The sequence below is a fragment of the Lynx canadensis genome, chromosome X (genome assembly GCF_007474595.2).
Source record: "Lynx canadensis isolate LIC74 chromosome X, mLynCan4.pri.v2, whole genome shotgun sequence".
Taxonomy (NCBI): domain Eukaryota; kingdom Metazoa; phylum Chordata; class Mammalia; order Carnivora; family Felidae; genus Lynx; species Lynx canadensis.
In genome coordinates, this window is record NC_044321.2 from 10,060,682 (window position 1) to 10,072,721 (window position 12,040).

A 12,040-nucleotide genomic window follows, 5' to 3' on the forward strand; every position below is an offset into this window, starting at 1 on the left:
GGAAGTTATCCATTTCTGCTAGGTTTTCCAGTTTGTGTGGGTATTGTTGTTCATAATGGTCTTTTAGGAGCCTGTGTATTTGTGTGGTATCAGTAATAATGTCTCTTCTTTCATTTATAATTTTAAGTCCTCTCTCTTTTTCGCCCCCCTTGGTTAATCTAGCTAAAGGTTTTGTTTATCTTTACAAAATACCTAGCTATTAGTTTCATTGATCTTTTTTATGGTCTCTCTAGTCTCTATTTCATTTATTTCTGCTCTGATCTTTGTATTTCCTTCCTTAAGCTACTTTTGGGCTTAGTTCTTTCTGTAGTTCCTTGAGATATAATAACGGGTTTTGTATTTAAACTCTTTGTTGTTTCTTAATGTAGGCATTTACTGCTATAAACTTCCCTCTTGGAACGGTATTTGCTGGATCCCAGAGGTTTTGATACATTATGTTTCCCTTTTCATTTATCTGAAGATTGTTTTTGATTTTTCTTCTTTGACCCATTTGTTGTTGAAAAACATGTTGTTTAATCTCCCTGTATTTGTGTGTTTTCCAGCTTTATTCTTTTTGAAAAAAAAATTTTTAACGTTTATTTCAGTTTTAAAGACAAAGTGTAAGGGGGGAGGGTCAGAGAGAGAGGGAGACAGAGAATCTGAAGCAGGCTCCAGGCTCTGAGCCATCAGCACAGAGCCCGACGCGGGGCTGGAACCCACAAACCGTGAGGTCATGACCTGAGCTGAAGTTGGACGCTCGGCTGCCTGAGGTGCCCAGGTACCCTCCAGCTTTGTTTTTGTAATTGCTTTTTAATTTTATGCCATTGTAGTTGAAAAAGATGCTTGATATGATTTCAGTCTCCTTAAACTTTTTGACTTGTTTTGTGGCCTAACATATGATGTATCCCGGAGAATGTTGTGTGTGTGCTTGAGAAGAATGTGTTTTCTCCTGTCGGTTGTGTGAAAATCCATAAAGGGAAACCTTACTTAGAATGGAGTTGGAAGGCCCTGTAGGGAGGAGCTCTCACACACACGAACTTTCAATCACCGCCTACTTCATTCCTGTGCCAGAAATAGTTCACTTTATTGCTCCAATAGGAGGAAGGAAGATTGTCTAAACAGCAGCAGCCTAGCCAATAAGAAACTGCCACAAATCAGCCGGTAAGTAACCATCACCACCCTAAACTCTTGCTTTTCTCCAATAGACTTTGAGCCCCTCCCAACTTCCTCCTTGTTCTCTCTAAAGTGATGTTCCTCTCCCTTGTTCTGCAGACTCTGCCTGTGGTTAGCCATAGCTTGCCAGTTCTGAATTGCATTCCCTCTGCTATTCTTGCATACACTCGTTTCACTGGTAGAACAACTTGCTCTTTTAAGGTTGACATTACCTGGTGATCAGAAGTGGGATGTGAAGGAGATGAAGCCCTGAGGAACCAACGACCCTCCGAACTGTGTGCGATGCTCACGTGAGCCGTTCGTGCCCTCCGATGACCAGTCGTCTTTTTCCTAGCGGTTGGATAGATCTCTTCTCAGACTCCGGCTCCCTCTCTTTGGTTCAGCTCCAACTTTAGCTGGGATCTGTTTTTGTTTTTAGGAAGGCATCACCCTTCCTGGGGAGTACTCTTCACTTTTTGTTTGTCCTCTTTCTGTTTGCTGCACCTTCTTGGTGAGTCACCTGTCGTGATCAAAAGGGGGAAACGCATGATTCTGGGTGTTTCAGAACAGCTGTTGGAAAAGGGGCTCTCATAGTTAAGACAGTTTAGGGAATCCAAAAGCAAGATAGGTTCGACCTAGTCCTTGGACCAGGCTCTTGTGCCTTTCTGGAAAAATAGGCGAGTTTTTGGATACTTTGGAGTTGTAATAACCATTCTGGGGAAACTTTGACTTAGATAAATCCACCTGAAGGGGCACCTTAAAAGAGGATCCCAACCCTCTCAGAGACAATGGAGTACATTGTTTGGTATGCAGAAGCTTCTAAAAGCCAAGATGATTTCAAAAACATTCCTAAAAAGGATCCTTTACAGCACGCAAATAAAAATTTTGTCGTGAAAAAACAAAACAAACTAGCCATCTGAGCAGGTAACCTTAACTTAATCCATCTTCCACAAATACAGTTTGAATCCAGCTCTTGTTTTGAGTTTTCAGGGGCACCTGGGTGGCTCAGTTGGTTAAGCATCCAACTTGGGCTCTGGTCATGATCTCAGGGTTCATGGGTTCACCTCGGGCTCTATGCTGACAGTTCAGAGCCTGGAGCCTGCTTCCCAATTCTGTGTCTCCCTCTCTCTCTTTGCCCCTTCCCCTCTCATGCTTGCTCTCTTTGAAAAACAAATAAGCGTTTAAAAGAAAATGAAAACTTTTGAGTTTTGTATTTGAAATGTGGCTAAGGTTTTTTGTGAGGGTTTTTGTTTTCTATGTTTTTTAAACGAAAGCTCTTACGATCTCTGTTTACATATGTGGATGTCTTTATTTTTCTACCTACAGATAGTATTGCCAAAATCAATTTGTAAAGAACTCTATTTAAATCGGCTTAAAGAAAAAAAACATATGTAAATTAAGTAAACCCAAATGTTTTCTGGGTTCACATGATCCGGGATAATCAATAAGTAAAAGCTAATTGAAGTTTGTTGGTTTAATTAAGACTAACATGCCTTAGAATTCTCAACATTGAGGAGCATGTAGGTGGCTCAGTCGGTTAAGCATCTGACTTCAGCTCAGGTCGTGATCTCGCGGTTTGTGGGTTCGAGCCCCATGTCGGGCTCTGTGCTGACAGCCCGGAGCCTGGAGCCTGCTTCGGATTCTAAGTCTCCTTCTCTTTCTCTGCCCCTCCCCCACTCATGCCCTGTCTCTCAAAAATAAGCATCAAAAACTTTTTAAAAAACAGATTTCTCAACACTGACTATAATGCAAACATGTTGTCTCTCTTGCAAAGTCTGTCAGTAAGAAAATTCACCTGAGGTGATGGGTGCTGGTGTCCAATGTCTCATGAAGTTTTTTGTGTGTAATTTGAACATAATTGGCGGGGACAGTATTGTGGTAGAGGTGGACCCTCTCCCTAAGGAACGTGGCGAAGGCCTCCTCAGAACAAGGAAGGCAACGTGGCCCAATTAACTCCCATACACGAATGCCTGGCTCTGACACGACTCTCTAACGTGGACTGTGTCCAGTTGGACTACGTGTCACCGTATATGGGAGACAAAGAAGTAGAAATTGCATAAAAGGTTACACCCCGACGTGCTCGGGGCTCAGCCTTTTTGGGGTCTTTGCCTGCTGAGCCCGTGCCTGCAGGAATAAAGCTGCTTGCTGGGAAGAAGAGCCTCTGTGTTTGGTCTCACTGTGCGAGAATCCTGCTACGTGTCTTGGGGGCTCGCTTCCAGGATTCAAAGACGATGCTTTCCCCCTCCTCTGTCACCCCGGAGTGTGAACCTCGGAGCGCTGGGAGACGACACCTCGCCTCGCGCCAGCGGACCGCTTGATCCATAGGCGACCGGTCCCTCCCGGTGCGGAAGCACAGCGGAACCCGTGAGGCCCGGGAACCGGCTCAGTGACTGCTGCCCAACAGACTGGTAAGAGCCCGGTTCGTTTTTGCAGACCTGCCCCTAAGAGGCAGAAGGAGAGCCTGATCCCCCCTTCCCAGAGTTGCCCGAGTAGGTCCATAAGGAATAAGGAACCGAAACCTCAATTCGAAGGCGCTGGGTGGCGGGGTGGAGTTGCTGTGTGACTGTGTGTGAGTGAGACGGACAGCCGAAAGGTTCCAACCCGACCGAAGGCCAGAGCGAGTATTGAGTCCCGGTCCAGGGTTCCGTGGCGACCTCATACAGTTTAAGGTGGCGTTAGACTTCCCCAGGAGTGTGATCCGGGTCAGGGCTTGATACTGAATCCGCCAACGCTAAGAGGCTCCTGAAATCTCTCCTGGAGGATGGCGAGTCCTGGCCTCCAGAGGGAGGTGTTCAGTACAGTACTTATAGTTAGATCTGTGTCGTAGGAGACAGGGTAGATGGTCAGAAGTTCCCTAAGTGCAGGTGTTCTTTGCCTGAAAGGGGCCAAGAAAGGCAAGTATTTGCAGACTCACCCCCTGAGGCCTCTCCTCAGGAAAAGCCACCTATTAGACCCTTATGCCCTCCTTATCCAGGAATACCAGGGATAAAAAAAAAACTTCCCCTGAAATCAAGGCCCGTCCAATGTATCTATTGACTGAAATGCCTCATGATGGATTTGGCCCCTTAAAGGTTCCATTTCAGCAAATAAAAAGGACCAGGGCAAATTTTCAGACAACCCTGATCAATATATACAAGTATTCTAAAACCTAACCCATGTTGCTGAAAAAAGAAAACAAAACCCCCAAAAAACTCAGGATACTTGGATCTGTTAAGAAACATGCTTTATGCTTAACGATTCAAAAGTTGACCATCTCAAGATTTCTGATGTAACAGATAATTCATAATTGGTTACTACTTAGTTTTCCCTGGAGACGAAGGTTTCTAAGAGTTAAAATTCTGCCAAATATAATTAAGACTGATAAAAATAAGGAAAGTAACTATGTAGAAAAATGGGAGATATGTAAGACAGATATAAGGAATGGGAATACATTTTTGTTGAAAGTAAAAGAAAGTAATTTTGTCCTAGATGAGTCTGGTTGTTGGGAGAAAAAGGGCTTTGGTCAAAATCTGAAAGCAAAGGCAAGTTGTAGAAGGTTTGTGAAGGGAAATCTTTGGAAAGAAATTTTACATGTGGTCAGTACGGACTAAGGTTAAAACGAATGGATTTTATTTATTTATTTTTTTTCAACGTTTTTTTTTTTTTTTTATTTTTGGGACAGAGAGAGACAGAGCATGAACGGGCGAGGGGCAGAGAGAGAGGGAGACACAGAATCTGAAACAGGCTCCAGGCTCTGAGCCATCAGCCCAGAGCCCGACGCGGGGCTCGAACTCACGGACCGCGAGATCGTGACCTGGCTGAAGTCGGACGCTTAACCGACTGCGCCACCACGCGCCCCACGAATGGATTTTAAAAGTACACTGGTATGAGATTAAAATTCTGCTTTACTTTGTTAAAAAGGCAAAGGTTTCTTGAAATGTTGGTATGTTTTTGAAAAAAAAAAAAGTTTTTTCCCCCCTTTTGTCTGCCCAAAAAGATGGAAAAAAATTATTTTAACCAAAAGGGCAGGACAGCACACCCTTTTGAGTTAACTGAGGCCTTGGTTGAAATTGCCCCTCCTTTAATCCAAAGGCTGGGGAGACGGTGATGATGTCCTCACTGCCAGCCTCCAAATGTTCCACATTTGTGTTCTTTCTGTTTAGCACGGGAATGGATGCCTGTGCTGTGTGAGGGATAGGTGACTACCATATATAAAAGGCTTTTCCTGGGTTACATAGGAGCCATTTTGCCACTCTTAGCCCAGTGTATGCCAATTTGTGGCCACCTAGATACTCTAAAACGGATATCCACATGGCTGGAACATATTTATGTGGGCACTGTTGAAAAAGGCAAGGGAATAGACCTCGACTTTGGTCCTTTTGGCCCCCTTGATGGCCAATTTTATCCTTAAAAAAAAATGGTTTTCACCAGCCTTCTAAAATATATTTGTAAAGAGGATTACTGTTGGCCCAAAACAAAATTAGCGCGTCCTTCTACAACCAGGGAAGTCTTCCCTGGTCACAATCGATACCCCCCGAAGTCCTGTAGGCAGAAGACAGAGGGATAGGAGAAATCAGGGAAGACCGGATCAGCTCTTGGAGGTAGGGTCAAGCCTGGCTAGGAGCAACTGCTCCCAGCACCTCTCTAGACTGACAAAATTCAGGGCCAGGAGATGAGGCTTCTCCTGGCCAACTCTTGGGGTCAGGAGATGAGGTTTCTCCTGGCCAGCTCTGGAAAATGAAGATAAGGGACAGTCTCCTCCTCCTTTTTCCTATAGATGGGCAATTGCCCAGCCAAGGCCAATACTCCTTTGGGACGCATTCTGAAAAATTGGGATGATTTTGATCCATAAACTCTGGGGAAAAAAAAACAAAACAAGACAACTCATTAATTATCATGGGGTTGGGGGTCCTATTAGGGAACTTCCAGTGTCCTACTGGGGCCCAGATTCCATCCCAAGATCCTAATTGGAACTATGACCATCCCATTAAGAAATGGTATTGCCACCACTTCCCAGCATGTGCTTTAGAGAAATTAAGGAGGTCTAAGGTTAAGCCCTTTATGCTAAATTAGCCACTATTTTTTTTATAAACACGGAATGAGAGCCCAAATGGCTTCCTGGCAAGGTTGAGGGAGACTCTCATTAAATATATGGCTATCTCCCCTGACACCCGTGAGACAGACGATTTTAAAGGACAAATTTGTCACTCAGTTGGCCCCGATACTCAGAGGACACTGCAAAAATTGGCTGTTGTCCTGGAAGGAACCCTAAAAGAGCTGTTACGAGCTACCATTTGGGTATATTACAACTGAGATCAAGAGGGAAAAACAGGAAATGAGGCTTAAAAAAATCTGAGGCCTTAGTCGTGGCCTTAAGCACTATGTCAGATCAGACTTCCCAAGCTCCTGGCCGCAAATGCCACTTATGTGGCCAGTCAGGACACCGGAAACTAGACTGCCCTCCGAAGGGACGACAGAACTCAGAGCCCTGCAAGCCATGCCCCTTGTGTAGAGACCATCACTGGAGGTGTGAATGCCCTCACGGACCTCTATATGCGAGGCTCAGATAGCCAGTGTTCCTGGAAGGGACTGATGGGCCCTGGGGGTCTTCGGGGTGGCTCCCAGAACCAAGTGTCTATTGGAAGCCCGGAGCCTCTGGTAACTCTGGAAAATTCAGGTCACTAAAAAGCCAGTTCATTTCCTTCTTGGTGCCGGGAGCCACCTTTTCTGTCCTCCTCCTTTCCAACCCCCCACCCCCCTCTGGAGGGACCCGCTCACTGTCGTTTCGTCCGCCCCTCCCGCAGGAAAGGTAGCCGAAGCGGGTCCCTGGATTGACGACAGCAGAGTGGAGCCGGCATCTCGAAACTGGGAGTGCGTTCCTGATCCGTCCACGCCGTGCGAGCTGGCCCCACGGAGGCAGCAGTCGGCCACTCCAGAGGCTCCGGGAGACGGCAGCCCTGCCCTGGTCACTCTGGAAGCCGGCTGATTCACGCACGGCAGAAGCTCGAGAAATCGGCGGTCCGGTAGAACGAATCGACTGTCCTTATTTTCTGTATGTTTCCTTACCGTGATGCACTGTCACCCCTTGTTCCTCACTGGGATGGTGATCCTTGCTCTACTCTTTGCCATAGGACGGGCTGAGTACCCCCTGGCCGGCTGGAAATGTGGTGAGAACTTTCTGTGAACGCTCCCCTTCCTTTTGTGGACAGGCTACTTCGTTGGTACCAACACGGGGAAACAATGGCTGTAGGAGACCAGAAAATGCGATTCCCACAGCCCTCAGAGTAAGACAAAATGCCCCCAGTCCTACTATCAGGGCTTGGCTTCTCAAAAGTTCAATTCCTGGAAAAAAACCGGTCTTGCCTAATGGGGAAGAAGTTCATTGTGGTCTGTGTTAAAAATGTAACGCGCCTAGACCAAAGATTTTACAACTCAACTGCCCGGAAAACCCAATGGTGGGGGACCCCAGATCACCCTGAGCCAGATCCCCACCCCTTGTTTAACTTCTCTCCTCTCCAAGAGGCCTAGACGAGGTCAACGCAGCCGTCGGATGGCGGGTCCCAGGTGGACTAGACTGGACATGTGGAAGGACATGTGGTACTCACTCCCCTCAGTCTGCTCAGGGTCACAGGTGCTAGAAACTAATCGTCCATCTTTCTTCCTGCTCCTACTTGCCAGAGGGAAACATTTGGGAGCCCAAGTGTATGCGGACAGGGAGACTCAAATCAAGCGGCGTGCCTTACACATCGGCGACTAAAACGATAATAAATGGCCTCCCGAGCGTATAATCCAATAGTATGGCCCTGCCGCCCGGGCAGAGGACGGGGCCTGGGGCTGCCGCGCCCCCATCTACCTGCTAAACCGCAGAATCAGACTGCGAGCGGTTGTAGAAAGTATCGTCAACGAAACTGCCAGGGCTCTTAGCTTCCTAGCCAAGCAGCAAACCCAAATGTGCAATGCCATCTATCAGAATCGCGTGGCCTTAGATTGATTACCTACCTGCTTGCTTCTGAGGGAGGCGTCTGTGGAAAGTTTAACCGGAGCGACTGCTGCCTACAGATGGATGACGAGGGAAAAGTCCTAGAGGACATCACAGATCGAAGGAGAAAGGTTGTCGATGTCCCCGTCCAGACCTGGAACAGTTGAAACCCCGGGGAGTTATTTGGGGGATGGTTTTCAACTCTCGAGGGGGGGGGGGGGGGATTCAAAACCCTCACAGGTGTTAATCTCTTGATTTTGGGTGCTATCTTAATCCTACCTTGCCTAACTCTCCTGGTTATACGGTCTGTCTCTAGCCTCATTGAGGCAGTGGTCAAAAGGAAAGTGGTCACGCCTGTGATCGTGATGTGGAGATATAAACCTCTAAACCAAGATGATGCTCTTGGACCTAAAATAGGGGGTCCCTCCCTAAGGAACGTGGCGAAGGTCCCCTCGGAACAAGGAAGGCAAAGTGGCCCAATCAACTCCTATACACGTATGCATAGCTCTGACGACTCTGTAATGTGGACTGTGTCCAATCAGACTATATGTGTCACCATGTATGGGAGACAAAGAAGTAGAAATGGCACAAAAAGCTACACCCTGCTGGGCTCGGGGCTCAGTTTTTCGGGTACAAACCCACTGAGCCCATACCAGCAGGACGAATAAAGTTGCTTCCTGGGCAAAGAAAGCCTTGGCGTCCCATCTCTCTCTCTCTCTCTCTCTCTCTCTCTCTCTCTCTCTCTCTCTCTCTCTCCCCCCCCCCCCCGCAAGAATCCTGCTATATACTGGGTTAACGTAAATGATGTAATTTCATTGAATACCTGGATAATTTTTTAAGCAGGATAGAATACTAAAACATTAGTTACTGAACACAGATTTATCCACTTAGGGCTTCTTCTTACAAAGACCCCCAAAATATTGGGGTCTGTTAGTAAAATGTGCTGAGAAAATTTTCTATGAGAAAAGCAGGTTTCTCGAAATAATGAAATGTATTCATAAATTTCAGTCCACAATTGCTTACGTTTTAGTTTTTGCTGGGAATTAAGGATTCTAAGGGTTAAGAATTCGAAATGGATGTAAAGTGTAACTGTTGGAGACAATAAGGAAGAAGGAAGAAAACCACTGTAGTTGAACGGTGTGCAGATGATGGGGCTTTGGAGTGGTGGGGATTCGCAGCCAATGGCCAAGAAAGAATTCTTGCAACGTCTTTGGTGCAAAAAAGGTGATTTTATTTTATTCAATTTTTTTTTCAACACTTAATTATTTTTGAGAGAGAGAGAGCATGAGCAGGGGAGGGCTGGAAAGAGAGCGAGAGGGAGAAACAGAATCCAAAGCAGGTTCCAGGCCCTGAGCTGTCAGCACAGAGCCCGATGTGGGCTTGAACCCATGAATCGGGAGATCCTGACCTGAAGTTGGATGCTTAACTGACTGAGCCACCCAGGTGCCCCAGAAAAGGTGACTTTATTGAAGCCTGAGGACAGGATCACTGGGCAGAAAAAGCTGCCCTGGGGTTGTGAGGACTGACTGATTATATACTGTGGAGTTGGGGGAGGTAAAGAGAAAATGGAGACCTCCAGAGGGACTTTGATATGCTAAAGAGGACTCTTAAGATGCCAGGGACCTTGCCATTGTCAAGTTAAGGTTGTTTTCCCTCTAGTAAGGCATTAACACTAGGAAAGTAGGGGATTTCTGGAGAAATGTTCTACTCTGTACCAATGGGCTGCAGGTTATAACGAAACTTAATTTTACCTGCCATTCCCTTCTTGCCTTAGTTCCCCACCTCACTATGGAGGGGAGGGTGATGTTGGGGCTCCGGGAAACGGAGTCTATAGGGTTCTGGAGATCAGGCTATTGGTAGGATTGCCTTTTTCTTGTAATTTACTAAGACATTTGTAAACTGATGGAGACGTTGTCCTGTATGACTGTGATCTCTTTCAGTTAACCATTGGTCTTCTGTCCTGTACTCTGTTCTAGGGCAGCCAGGAGTGTCTGAGGAGTGTCCCACACATCCCACGGGGAGGGGAGGGGACTAGGGGGGGCTAGCTTGTGCTGGGCCCTCAGCCTGCCTTATGCTCCCTCATCACAAGCCTTTCGGTATTCTTGTCAAACTTCTCTAAAATTTGAAACGAAGTTTTTTTGACCTCAAACTAATAAGAATTTCTAGAGGGTCCCTGGAACATCTCAAAACGTTCTCTCTTTATAAAAAGAGAGATGTTCTACTAATTAGGTGTATTTGTTATGTTAAATTACATGGGAAGCATTGTCAAATCAGGAATATTAAGCCTTCTTTATTTTGCGTTTGTATAGGTGTGAATATACGCGTTCCAAAAATTACACGAAGTTTAAAAAATTCTGTGTCCTGGTACAATGTTAGTAGTCATAATTTTAAAATGTATGTCACAAAATGAACCAAATTTACTTATCAATTGCATCACTTTTTTTTTTGTAGGTGTAGGTGTGAACTTTTTTTTTTTTTAAGAAAAATTTTTTTAACATTGATGTTTGAGAGAGAAAGTGGGGGAAGGGGAAGGAAGGACACAGTGCGAGGGTGACAGAGTATCCAAAGTGGTCTCTGGGCTGAGAGCAGTGAGCCCCATGCAGCACCCCAACTCACGAACCGTGAGATCATGACCTGAGCCAAAGTCGGATGCTTAACTGAGCCACCCAGGTGCCCCTCTTTTTTTTTTTTTTTTTTTTTTTAATGTTTATTTCGAGAGAGCGTGCGCGTGTGCGCACCCACATAAGTGGGGGCAGAGGGAGAGGGAAAATCCCAAGCAGGCTCTGCAGGGTTAGTTCAGAGCACAATATGGGGCCCAAACCCACAAACAGTGAGATCATGACCTAAGCTGAAATTGAGAGTTGACACTTAAGGGACTGAGCGCCCCCAAGCGCCCCTGTGTGTGTGAACTCTTATCAGATCTTTAACTGTGGCCGTTTTCAAGTCCGTTGTCACTGATGGTTACTGTTTTGTTCTGATGCTTTTACAACGAATGTTTCTACAGGAGTGCTTCATCTTCAAGGAGGTTCATGAGAAAGGAATTTGCCAGGTGCTCTAGAATACAGGGATTTGATTCCTTTAAGATCATGACACCGAGCTGGGTAAGAATTTCTAAAACTAATGAAAACTGATGGCTTTAATGCTTTGTCTTCCCGATGTAAAGGCCCCTCACCTTTCTTCCCCCCCCCCTCTCCTTTTAAGCTCTCTATAACTTAAAACAATTTGGTAACAATGACTGAAGCATTTAGATATTTTTTTCTCTACATGAACCCTCCAGAATTCTGAAACTCTTATTAAATATTCTCATTTTTCCTGACAGTATATTTTTGGAAGTTCAGTGAGAATCTGTTTTTTGTGTGAGGATATCCTATGCACCTAGCCTCTGCTGCTTTTGATCCACAGCTAATAAAAAGGGATATACTTCAGTTTTGCAAAAGCGCAAGCAAACCCATTGTGAATAATCCCACTCTGGTAGGACAGTCTTCCACGGGGTACTCCTGGCACGATGTGCACGTCGTCATAATGTGCAGCCCAGAGATTTCGTGTATTGGGAAAGACCTCTCCAGAGAGACTCTGCAACCCCAAGGAAAGGCCCTATCAGGGACTATGGACGGATGTTCGTGCTGCCTAACTTCGAGGAACATACGCTTGGATCCACGTATCACATGGAAGAAGGTGCCAAACCCTGAGTGGACGCACACCATCCGGTGACCTGAAAGCAAAGATTCCCAGAAGCTGAAACACATGAAGCTGAATGAGACTGCTCTCCCAAGGCGACCATGATGTGGTTCAAAATGGGGTTTGGGAACCAATAGCCAAGAAGGAATTCTTGAGACATTTTCGGTACAAAGGGGTGGTTTTATTAAAGCCAGGGGCAGGGCCCGTGGGTGGAAAGAGCTGCCCTGGGGTTGAGAGGAGTGAGTGATCATATACTTTGGTGCAGGGGGAGGT